This window comes from Cornus florida, unplaced genomic scaffold (genome assembly GCF_030987335.1).
Source record: "Cornus florida cultivar Cherokee Brave unplaced genomic scaffold, ASM3098733v1 CherokeeBrave_3.0.0_Hap2_Chr03, whole genome shotgun sequence".
Taxonomy (NCBI): domain Eukaryota; kingdom Viridiplantae; phylum Streptophyta; class Magnoliopsida; order Cornales; family Cornaceae; genus Cornus; species Cornus florida.
Genome location: NW_026775573.1, coordinates 69,921,231 through 69,934,295, shown reverse-complemented (window position 1 = coordinate 69,934,295; position 13,065 = coordinate 69,921,231).

The following is a 13,065-nucleotide window of genomic DNA, read 5'->3' as shown; positions in this document are numbered from 1 at the left end:
TTGAGAGAATGGTTGGGCCCTTTTTGCGCAGCTTGGCCAGCTCATCAGTCCAGATATCTACAAGCGCAGACATACCCACTCTTTTTCCTTCACTTGAGCAACAACTAACAAAGAGAGACCACAAAGAGATGCCAAAGAAGAGAGAAGATCTAGAGGTTTGAGATAGTTGAAACTTGTTTGTTTTGAGATTTGAAGCGTCACAGCAGCTCCTTTTATATACATATTATATATATATAGTATAGTATAGTATACAATGTGGATGTGGACTAATTGATAAGTCTATGTGCTATGAAATACAGAGGCATCATTGTCGGCCCTGTCACACTTTTTTGCCCCCGCAATAAAGTTCAAAAACCGAAGCAAGTTGGATGTATCCTGGGAATAAAAATAAAAAATAAAACCATGTTCGGTGCATATGGTATAAGGCTTTCAAATACTTAGAGAGTTAGGTTGGCATCCGGTTTTCTTGACAAAAAGGAGGAAAAAAAAATCTAAAAATTCACTATTCAATTATTGATATTTACTAGTGTTTATCTCATTATATTAGTTAAAGCAACTAGAAGAGGAATGTTACCCTACAAGTAGACCCACATAGCATGCAGTGTGAAACCACTCAGATCTGTCACATGGCACTAAAGACCAGATTAAGGGTAAGAGAAATCTGGTGAGATGAGAGCCCACCATAAGAGCACATGTGCTCTATTTATGACAACCCGAATTTTTAAGATTTTAATTTATATTTATATTTATATTTATTATTTTTAATTGTCAAAGATTGATAATTAGAGATATTGAGGCTTGGATTTAAAGGATTTGTAAATTTTTATTTTAGTGGATGAATAGTTTTATTTTATATATATATATATATATATATATATATATATATTGTTTGCTGAGAAGAGAAATGAGTTTGCTTTTATTTTGTTGTATATATATACATATATTAGGTGGATCCAGGGGTGGGCGAAGGTGGGCTTCAGCCCACCCAATTTTTTTTTGACCACACTACTTTAAGCCCAGCCTAAAAAAAAAAAAAAAAAAAGAGAAAAAAATTAGTAATGGTAGCCCACCCCAAATTAGCCTAATTTAAAATTAGCCCACCTCATTCAGAAATGTTGAATCTGTCCTTGTATATATATATATATATATATATATATATATATGTTGCATCTGATGGAAGGTGATAAGAAGAATATGGAGCAGGAGAGAAGAAAATTGAAATTGTAATTATATAATGTGTTTTGGTGTGGGTCTCACAAGATGATATTAATGGGTGTTTAATTTGGTTTTGTTATATATATATATATATATATCTATATATAATATAGTATATATATATACTATATATATATTTTCCTGGCAAACAAAGAGAAGCAGCACATATCAAGCTAAACAATTCTGAACTAATATAAGAAGAACATGATACAGAATATGTGAAGGAACAATATTCTTAGAGATAGGACCTTTGGATAACGCTGCTAAAGCATGAGCCACCTTATTGTCATGTCTATAAACATGACGAAGATAAGCTGAGGAGAAATTTCTAGGCGTTACATGAATATCAAAGGAAATGGCTTGCATATCAAGATGTGATATGGAGGATAAGAAGAGAGGTGCCAAATTTGATAAGAAGGAAAAAAGAGAAAAAGAAGAAAAGAAGGAAATTGTAATGATTTTTGCGGGCTCACTAGGGGACTTTTTGGGCATATTTCTTTGGCTTTGGCTGCACGTCATGATATTTAGAGAGATGGATTGTATTGTCGGTGTATATTTCATATGAATGAGAAGATAGGATTAAGGAAATGATAAGGGAGAACGAGAAAGTGGTGGGTCCATTATTGATATTTGATCATTGAATTGACGGGTCCATTATTGATATTTGGATCATTAGATTGATATGTTGGTTGATATTTGTTGGGTGCATAGTTAGTAAAATACAATAGGAAAAAAATATGGGTATAAAAATGTACGGAGTATAATTTGATACATTTTTTTAAAAATATGTTTAAAAAAAAATGAAAATGTAAAAATACAAATATAGATATGTACATATATAATATGTTATATACACTATAAATTCGACTATACACATCTTATTATTTTCTTATACATCATATATTTGTAAGTATAATGAATAATAGGTAACAAATAATAAAATAAATACATTATAATTAACACTATCACAATAATCATAACAGAAATAAACTATCTAAATATAATTAATTAATAACCGTATTCTTTCTCTCTTGATTGAAAAACTTGCAACGTAGGTGAATAACATGATCAATTCATCACAAAATTAATGAAAAAAAATTCTAATTCAATTAATCAACTATGTTGCCTAAGTTAAAAATAAAATGAAGTTGCTTGAACCTCTTATTGTACTTTTGAACAAATTTCAATATCTCTACCTTTTATTCGGATAAATGTAATTTGACTATTGAAACACGTACATGATAAAGTTTTGTTCAATATGATCCCAAAATGCATCCCTATTTTTTTTTTCCTTGATAGCCTATATATTTATAATAAATGCATAAGTATATGGTGTGATATTTGTGAAAACATCTTTATATTTTCACAAATATCTAGTGAATGTGGTGATTTACAAACTTCCAAAATAATAACAATAATAATAAAGATACTAACAAAATTTAAAAGATCTCAAAACAAAACAAAAAATTTATAAATATCTACAAACATCAAAAACAACAAGCAGGTTCATTCCTTCCAAATCAGCAGCAGATGCAATCTGTTCCAATGGCACAGACTTACATTCCAGTTGAAACTATGGTTGTTCCAGTGGCGCAGATGACCATTCCACAATTAGTGCCCATGCCAGTCACTCAGCAAGTCCAGAACCCTCCACATTTGGCATTTCCACGGTTGACTTTGCTGGCCAACCATGGCCATACCACATTCCTCAAGGACAGCAGAATGTTCCACCTATGAACACTCAGCCAGCAGCTACCACACCCCCAAAGCCACACATGGCCATTCCTATTGCCGTTGGGGGGCAACCATTTCTAAGGGAGCCACTTCCAGATCAAGAAGGAAGAAACTGTAATACCCTTAATTTTAAAAGGATAGTCTCGGTATTTATTTTATTTGTTTTAATTGAATTTTTAATTGTTTAATTGATTATTTGGCTATTTGTTTATGTGTTAGTTGAATTATTTACTTACGTGTTATTTGCATTATTTGTTTTTGTGTTAATTGAATTATTTGTGTAGATTAATTTATATGCGATGATTTGTATTTATTTATATTTTTATTTGTTAGGATTAAATGAATTTGTTGTTTATATTTTATTTTTATCATTTAAAAAGGATGGATATGGATAGTAATAATGGACCACCCCAATGGGTCGCATGGAGTACTTGGATAGGAGATATAATGGGTACGGATAATTACCTATGGATGGGTGTACATATATATATATGGGTAAATATATATATTAGGGTATTATATTTATTAGTATTTGTAAATAATTAATATTAATAAATATAGTTAGTTTATATATATATAAATATATATATAACTATACATCACGTACAAACTAGAGATTATATATATGTATTATTATTTTCCTTATTATTTATTTTCCTTTTATCAGACTTGGAATGGAATTAGGATTATGGTTAATTTTCTTTAGCCTATATATACATAAGTATAAGTCTGTAGAAGGCTTTAAAATTATATTACGTGATTTTATTTTAGAGAAAGAAAGTTATAGAGAGAGTTAGAGAGAGAAGGAGGAAGAGGAAGGAATGAGGAGAAAACCCTTTAGAGAAGAAGATCAAGGAAGAAGGACTTTAACTTTCGATCCCAAAGTTTAAGGCAAGTTCTTCTTCTATCTTTTTCCATTTGATTCATATTTCTATACATGCCTAGGAAATTGCAGGATGCTTAAACATTAAAATTAAATAATTATGCATGTTTAATTGGATTAGAACATAGGTTTTATGAATTTGGTTCATATTTGTTCTTGTTGTAAAAATTGTTCAATTCATGGATTTAATCTGGTTTCTTTATGAATTTTTACATGTTTTGAAAGATGTAATTTTTCATATATATGGATTGATGGAATGTAGAAACATGCCTAGGAATCCTTAACAAATAAAGAATGAATGCACAGTGAAATTCTGGGTTGATTAGCGTAACAGTGCTCGGTCCGCTGTTACAGTGCTCGAGCCTTGGGGGCAAAGCTCGAGCCTGAAAGGAAAAACTCGAGCAATTGGATGAAAAGCTCGAGCTAGAAAGGAAAAGCTCGAGCAATTGGATAAAAAGCTCGAGCCTGAAGCAGGATGCTCGACTTGAAGTAGGGTGCTAGAGCAATTAGAACAAAAGCTCGAGCCTTACCTGGGGAAGTTTCGAAAACAGCGTTAAATAAATCTTAATTGATTTTGGAGGGTCCTGAACATTAAATAGGGACTAGTTATGAGTTTAAATAAATTTTAAATAGACTTGATCATAATGATGCTTACTATTTGAATGTTTTAAACAAACGAATGGATTTAATCTTTTAAATTGTTCTAGCAATTGAAATTAAATGTGCATGATGAATTTGATATGGAGATTGCTTATTTAACTGTATAATAAAATATCAGCATGTGTAAGATTCAGTTTATGTAGGATATGTGATGTAGGAAGCTTAAATAAATTTATAAGTCATTCCTATTTTGTGATAACATGAAGTAATATTATTATGTTTATCTATGTATGGTTTGATTTATTTAGTTTATTGTATCAACTGTGGATTTATTTGATGTATTACTTTGGATGGTGCATCATTTATGGATCATATGCATTATATGCACCGGTATGGGACAGTGGCATATTAGGGACCGATTAACTAAAAATGTTAAGTCCTACCTATTCTTGTAACGGAATGGATTAACAAACAAATATTAAATCCTACATATATTCATGTCAGGTCAACTGAATCAGTTGGATGATATACCGGATGTTTATTTTAGGTTCTAGATTAGGATGGATTATATATATATATATATATATATATATATATATATATATATTTATGGTGCCATGATATGAGCTTGAGTCTCAGGATCATGGTTAGGGTACGTATATCGTCTAGGATGGATAACTGGACATAGTAGACACCTGGTCCCCTAATAGGTCTAGGTATACATGCCCACTTTATGTTCGATTTGCATGTTACCTTCTATTCATGTTGAGACAGACCTATGGACTAGTGAGCACCCTATAATGTGTATTTATACATATATGGACTATTTAGCTATTGTTGGATTGACTAGGATGTATACGTGTATCGGATCTCTGCTTGGACTGTAGTAGAGTAGAACTTGTTTGTGGGCCTAAGCCACCATTATTTTTCAGGTGTTCGTCAGGAGTAGAGGGTGTTCGTGCTGAGCAGGGATCAGTCTATTTCATTCTTCTGATTCTACTTAGGAGATTCGTTTATGTTTCAGCTTTTAGTTTGGTTTTTAGGGGTCCACACAGTATGGATTCCTGAGTTGTATTAATGGAGGCTTTATTGTATCAAAGTGATTTTATTATTAATGGAAATTTATTATGATGCCCCAAGTTTTTTAACCCGGTGCGTTAGTGATGAACCAAAAGTTGATCCGATAATGGATCCGAATGCGGAAGCAAAAGATGAAACTGAAGTCTATAGAGATATAAACCATCTCTAAGACACCAATGTGACATTCCATGAAGTCACGAAGCTCAAAGAGAATGAAAGCGAAAACAAGGGTCAAAACGGGCAAAAACCGTGAACCAAGGGGCAAAATGGTCAACTTACCATTAAAAGGAGAAACTTGACTCTAAACAACTCAAATAAGGTGAAAAAAACCTAATCTAATCATTTTATAACATTCCAAGAGGTTCTAAGAACATTGGACAAGAATCCCACAAAATGCCCCTCCCGGTTGAAGTGAAAACTGACACTACTTCACTAAAACATGAATAACTCCAACTGTGATTGGAATCTGAGAATGGAATTGATACCATTGGAAATATGACTCAAAATCCATAAATTTAGGCTCAAGAATCACCCCATTTGGATTTAAAACAAAGGAGTTATGATCATTTGAAGTCAGAACATCAGTGCTGAAACTGAACTGAAGAAGCTGGGTGAAAGGGGTCATTTCGGTCGACCGAAATAACCCATTGGACGATCGAAATGAACATGCTGAGAGCTAAAAACAAGTTTTTAAGGCTTGGTTGTTTCGGTAGACCGAAATAACCCATCTGTCGACTGAAATAAGCTTGAACAATACTTTTGGCTACTGGAAATGGTGTTTTTGAAGTTCAAACAAATACCAAAGGCCATCGGTCGACCGAAATGAAGTTTCGGATGACCGAAATGGCTCGAAAACATGCTGAATGACCTGTTATGAACCAAAAACATTAAGGCTTAACCCAAGCCTTGAACCCCAATATGAATATGGTCCAAAAATATGATTTTAAGCTATATAAGCATGCTCGCAAGTGTACTTTATAAATATAAACATGTTACAATGGCCCATGACCTCATTATACAATGTTTACAAAATTTGACATGCCAAACCTCAAGGTTAGAAAAGAATACATTTCAAAATAAAACTTGAAACTTAAATGTATACACTTGAATCTTAAAGTTTGTGGCACTTGGCCTCATATCATACATATCAAATAGGTTCCAAATAACATATATAAGTACACTTTACATACAATAAGGCAAAAATGGCTTATTGAACCTATCTAAGTGTTACAACATCAAAAGTAAAACTTGAACATGCTAACACTTGCATGTGAACAAAAATGCTTCTAAAGGAACTTCAATACTGCAAATCACCCAAGGCAAGTGAAAAACCCCAATCTTGTAACCTGTACCTGAAATATGCCCCAGTAACGTAGGGGTGAGCAACATAAAGCTACTCGTAGGAAATGAGCATGCATCGACCTACGTTTTACAATTTCATCACCTTAAGGTGAAACATGTTAAAGGGGCTCATGCCACCTAACGTCATATGTCAAAGTGTGACTCAGGGAGCATCCTAAGCTACCTAAGATCATCTCTAGGATGATTCACATCATTCATGCAATGAAAAATCATAAGAACATGCTTACACAAAGCAATAATATAGGAGCATGCTTGCACAAAGCAACAAGATATAGATTCTCAAAGTTATCAACTTGAAATCTAAAATGCGAAATCAACTAAATATAGCAATTTAGTATGGATGTACTTAACAACATCAAAATGATTCATTAAAATCATAAACATGGATGTACTTAACAACATCAAAATCGCAAATAACTAAAACCACAAGTCACAATATAAACATGATTGTTAACTTGGAATTGAATGCGAAAACAAATAGTGGAAGACTTGGACATCATGCTCGGAATTCTGCCGAGACCTTAATGGTTATTCCCGCCATTAACCCGCAGGGAAGACCACCCTAAGTGTGCACTATCTCAATTGGGGAGAATTTATACCTCCCGCACTAGAGCCAAACTCTAGTCATGTCACATGTAACAACAATGTCCCAAGAGAATCCAAAATATACCAAATAAGTTCACAACTTATACTTAATTTATATAATGCACGAAATCACCTTCCATGCACAAGTAGGTTGAAACCACACAATCCATGCCTTAGGATTCAAATTCTAAAATGGCATACACAATGTTAACACCAAGTGCACAATTCATTACACAAGTCAATCATATATTCAATATTGGAAACAAGTTCTCATGAATATAAATTGAACAATAAGGTACTCAATGCTTAGAACATAATCAAGTGAATACTCAACAAGTCTAAATCCATGATCTCAACATAGAAGCAACTTCTAAAACATGATTAAATCCATGGATAAACAAGATAGAATTTAATTACATCAAAATAATCAAACTCTCTAAATTTCAAATCATCCCCAAATGGCCTTAATTTAATATATGTTAAAAGATATATCATGATCATTACATATATTCACACAAAAGCTTAATTAGGCCCATGAAACCACAAAATAGATTTTAATTAATTCTCTTAGTTAAAGTCTCTAGATTTTCAAACTCAACCAAATGCTCTCAAATTAAAGTATGTTAACAAACATGCCAAAACTTAATTTAGAAACATAATACAACTCAATTTCATGCAAGGTATGGCCATGAACTTTAATCTTTCACAAAAGATAAATATTAATTAAAAAGTGCAATTCTTATTTAATTAATCCAAATTTAATATATGTTAACCAATACATTAAAATAAGATTTTTTAGCATGCCACAATTCAAATCCATGTTACACATCATCATGAATTTTAAATCTTATACAAAGAAATAAAAATTACTAACTTCCTAGATTTGATATAAGGCATACATATATGTTATATAATCATGGCAAACATACAATACAACACACAAATAATCCTAAAACATTCCCTACCTCCATTTGAGACAAAATCTTAAATCCCCACAAAATGGAAACCGCTCCGAATCCGACGAAACTTCTAGGTTTTGTCGGGGACAACACCGTGAACATAACCCCAAGGAAGCCCCATCAAAATCACATCTTGACTTCAAGCCTGAACTCAAGAAATAGCCAAAACTGAATTCTAATAAGGGGGAATGGAAAAGCACGTCGAGGAGAACAATAAACATAAAGGTACTACATTTTTTCAAACAAGGGAAGTGGCCAAAAAATGAAGAAGAAGACTTGTAGCCATGGCTGCCATGAGATCCGGCCAAGAGAGAGGAGAGAGAGAGAAAATATCTGATTTCTCTTGTCTCACACCCTATTTATAGAAAAACCCTAAAAGTGTCCCGAACGGGTACCGCCGGGTTCGGAAAAGTGGAATTTGAGCAGATGTGCTCAAACGGCAAAAATCTGTGAACAAAAAAGGTTCAAAATGAGAAAATAAGAGTAACGGAAGAAATGGCATAAAAAACCGAGTCCCGAGCAGAAAGTTATGCCCTAAACAAGTTTGGCGCTAATCGGGGCAAAAAACCCTAAAACTGGAGAAAACAATTAGAAGGAAATTCTAAGAGTACATGACTCGACGAAAAGTGAAAATGAATCCTGTACGAGGATCTAGGCTCAAAACAAGACATTTAACAATAACTTTCATTAATTGCACAATGGCCCCTCCAAAAAGTGAAAACTGCACTAATGGCTCAGAATGAAAATATCTCCCAAAAATATTTTCTTAAAAACCCCTGAAATAAAATATCTTCAAAAGATATTTACGAAAAACACCCCAAGAAAAGGAAAAGTTGTCAAAGAACTTTGCATCCACGCCCCTATGGACACTGAGAGCAACCAGAGTACTTTCTTGCAAAAGTAAAGATACGTATTTCATGGAAACCACTCAAGATAAAGATACGTGACGTCAAAAACCAACTCCGATCATAGAAAGTGTGGTTATGCCAACAAAGTGGCAAACGGGGAAAAGACAAAATAGGAAAAAGGATGAAATAGGGAAAATGACAAAAAATGAATAGTGTCGAAAAATGAAAAATGTGGAAATGACTCGGTCCTCAAAGGAAGTTTTCATTCCAAAGAAAAGAGTCTCGAAAATCACTCCAGAGCACTCGAGACGACACTAAGCGACAAGGAACTGAACTCAGAAAGGAAAAGATCAACGGAAAAAAAATATCCGTGAAAATCTGAGAAAGGGAAAGGAATGAAAATGACCGGGCCATTACATTTATTCTGAGGTTTTATTATTGGATTACCATTTTAGTTTCTTTTCAGCATTTTATTTATTCTTATTTATTTTTTTGTACTATGTGTTCGTTTATTACCGATTTGTTTTTTGATATCCCCGGGTATTCGGGCCTTGCCCTCAAGCTCAAGCATAAGGCGTCGGATTTGAAGATTTGATTTTAAGGGAAAACCAAACTCCCAAGGCCTCGTGTCAGACCTCAAGGATCGAGCACCATCATTCAAAGCTCGAGCCTTGAGTACCAAAAGCTTGAGCTTGGGACCAAAAGCTCGAGCCCTATGAAGCTTGGATCGAGCAATGTTAAAAGAAGAAAACCCCAAAATAGTCTAAGTGTTGAAGGAAAAGGCGCTTTGGAAAATAGTTGAAGAAATTTGACTAAGTACAAAAGTGAAGATCGAGCACCATCTATTGGAGCTCGAGTAATAATTCCAGAAAGCTCGAGCTTTACTCCTAAAGCTCGAGCCTGAGCCCTAAAGCTCGAGCTCCACTTCTTAAGCTCGAACCTTCCAAGACAGATCAGATTTAAAGTTTAGGATTATTCTTTTCTAAAGTCGTATCTCACTCCAGATTGGCCAGAAAACCTAAAAGCCCACAAAACCTTTATTTTCTTCTATAAAAGAAGGCATAGGCCTTGATAGAAGGAGTCTTTTTTTTTTTTTTTTTTTTTTTTTCTCGTATTATTCAAAAGGTTGATACTGTGGTAGCGGCTTTTATGGTTTCAATAATCGTAGAAGGTGAAGATCTTGAGAAGAAAAGTGCCGTCCGTGACAATGAAGACAGCAACAACACAGATGGTATTTTGCATCGTCATGAGTAGCTAATTCCTCTCTTAGGGCACTGATATAACCCATCTAATTACTATGGTTTGATTGTTTTAACTCTAGGATATTTTTAATATATATTATATTTCTGATTACATGATTATGAGCAATTGAGACAACTCAATTGGATCTTTTAAAGTTTTAATAGTTTTTGAGTTGTTATTACCTTATCTTAGATATAACTGTTCATCAACTATACTCAACCCATTCTTATCGGATGGTATCTGGTGGAGCCCTGCCGGACATAAGAATGGAGATCATGTAATGGTGTTCCAATATTTTTTATAAATGAATGTTTTCATAGTCTATGCTTAGAAAATGTGGATTGTTTACAAAATTAGTTAAAGTAGGCAGGTGGATAGTCCATGCTAACCGCAGATAGGTTATAGTTAATTGTAATTTATAAATCATCTTTCTTTAAAATCCAAATTGAACGAATGTTATTGAGTTCAATTCATTTGAAATATAAATTGTTAAATCCCCAAAGTTGAAATAGTTAACCATAGTATGAAGGTTGTGGTGAAGTCAAAGCCCTAGGACTTTTCTCTCTGATTACTTTAGTTTAATTTTAGTTTAATTTTATTTTATGTTCGTGACAACCAAATAATCAATCAATTCAATCAGTTACCTGCAAACCAAGATATTAGTTAAAACAAAGCAAATAAAACTCCTCTATCTGTGGGATCGACACTCTCTATATAGTACTATCCTACAAAGATTCGTGCTATTGGGAGTTGATAAGTGCTTAAATGTTGCACATTTCAGCACCTAAGCTAAGGTATTTCAGTCTTTGCATCTATCTTAATTTTATATTTTAGTCCTAATTTATGTTTATGTGTATTTCAGGGCAATAAAGTTAAAATGAGCTAAAAACAGTCCAATTAAGCCATTTTGGAGTTAAGCAAAGATTTTCAGACAATGGCACAAAGCAGTCAATTTCGGGCCTTTGATGATGTTCCCAAAGATGGAGAAGCAAACCAAATAGCCCGGGGCAAAAATGGAGCTGAATAAGGCTTAAAGGAATTTGTCAACTCTGGGGGGATCGATCCCCAGGGTGGGGGATCGATCCCCCAGGACTTAGCAACATTACAGTTTTTATTTAATTTTTGGGCTCATTTTGGGAACTGTTGGGCTTTAATGAGATTGTTACTTAAGGCCCAGTGAGCCATTAGATTAGGGTTAGTTTTAGTTTTTATTTAGGTAAAAGATTATTAAAAAAAAAAGAAAAGTTTTATTTTATTATTTTTTTTATTTCTGTATCGTAGTATCGTATTTTCTCTCTGGAAAAACACGCGAAAAAAGAGAAAAAGCAAGAACAGGCTAGGGTTTGGAAGAAAAGTTCAGAGAAGATGAAGCAGATGATGGGGATTGTCCTGTCTTCGACTCCATCAACCATGAGTGGCTGATTCTTCTACTTAGGGTTGGATAAACCCTAAGCATGTAACCTATTCTCTCTCTCTTTTCATACTTTTTTGGGGATTAATTTATGTAATTAGTGTATAGTCTTGAATATTATGAATTAAATTCTTCCAATTGATTATCTGTATTAATCTCATATTGTCTTATGTGTGGTTGATTGATAAACAAATTTTACACATGAATTCTTTGTTAATTGATTCTTGTGATGGCTATGCATGGTATTGCTTAGTTGTAATTGTGTTTTAAATTGATGAAAAATGCTTCCATTTGATGGATGGTACTACATGTTTAGGTTAATTTGTTGTCTAATTAGTTTTAAATTCATGTTTAATTAGTTTAATTTAAGTTTAATTAATTTAATTGCAATTCAATTATTAGGTAAGTAGACCATCCATACTTATGTTTGAATTCCATACTTTTTGTCACAATTGCATTATCTTCTAGATTAATGTGTGTTAAATTTGTAACTTGGATTGATAAATCATGCTTTGAATGGGTGAATTGCACTACACTTAGTTTAATTGTCATTAGGTAGTTGATTCATACTTGAAATTGATGGTTTACACTTTTCATTGCACTTGTTAGCCACATATAGATTACATAGTATTATTTCCCCAATTAGTTGAAAGTGAGTGAGTTAGGGAATGTGCTTAGTGGTGAATCCTACACCCTAAGTCTCTTTCTAATCTCTTAAACTCTATTTCTTTATTGCAATCATTTACATTAAAATTAGTTTTAATCACAAACAAAACCCTTTTGGCAATCACATAAGCATTAAAGTAGAATTCAATTCTGGAAAACCTATAATTGTTTAGATCTCTTGGGACGATCCCTGCTCACTTCATACTCCATAGTATAAGTGTTTAGTGGTTTTATAAATTTTAAAATATGGTGCCCACTTGGCATTATTTCTAAACCTAAAGTGTTGTGCATTATTTTGTGCACACGCTCGGTCGCACCATAGTTTTGGCGCCGTTGCCGGGGATCTAACGGTTTTGAAGAATTGAATTAAACATTAGTTCTTTGTTGATTGTTTACTTTTAAGTCATTTTAATTTTAATTTTCTCATTTAATATGCAATTAGGTATTTGATACAAGAAAGGTGAACATTGGATCTTAAAG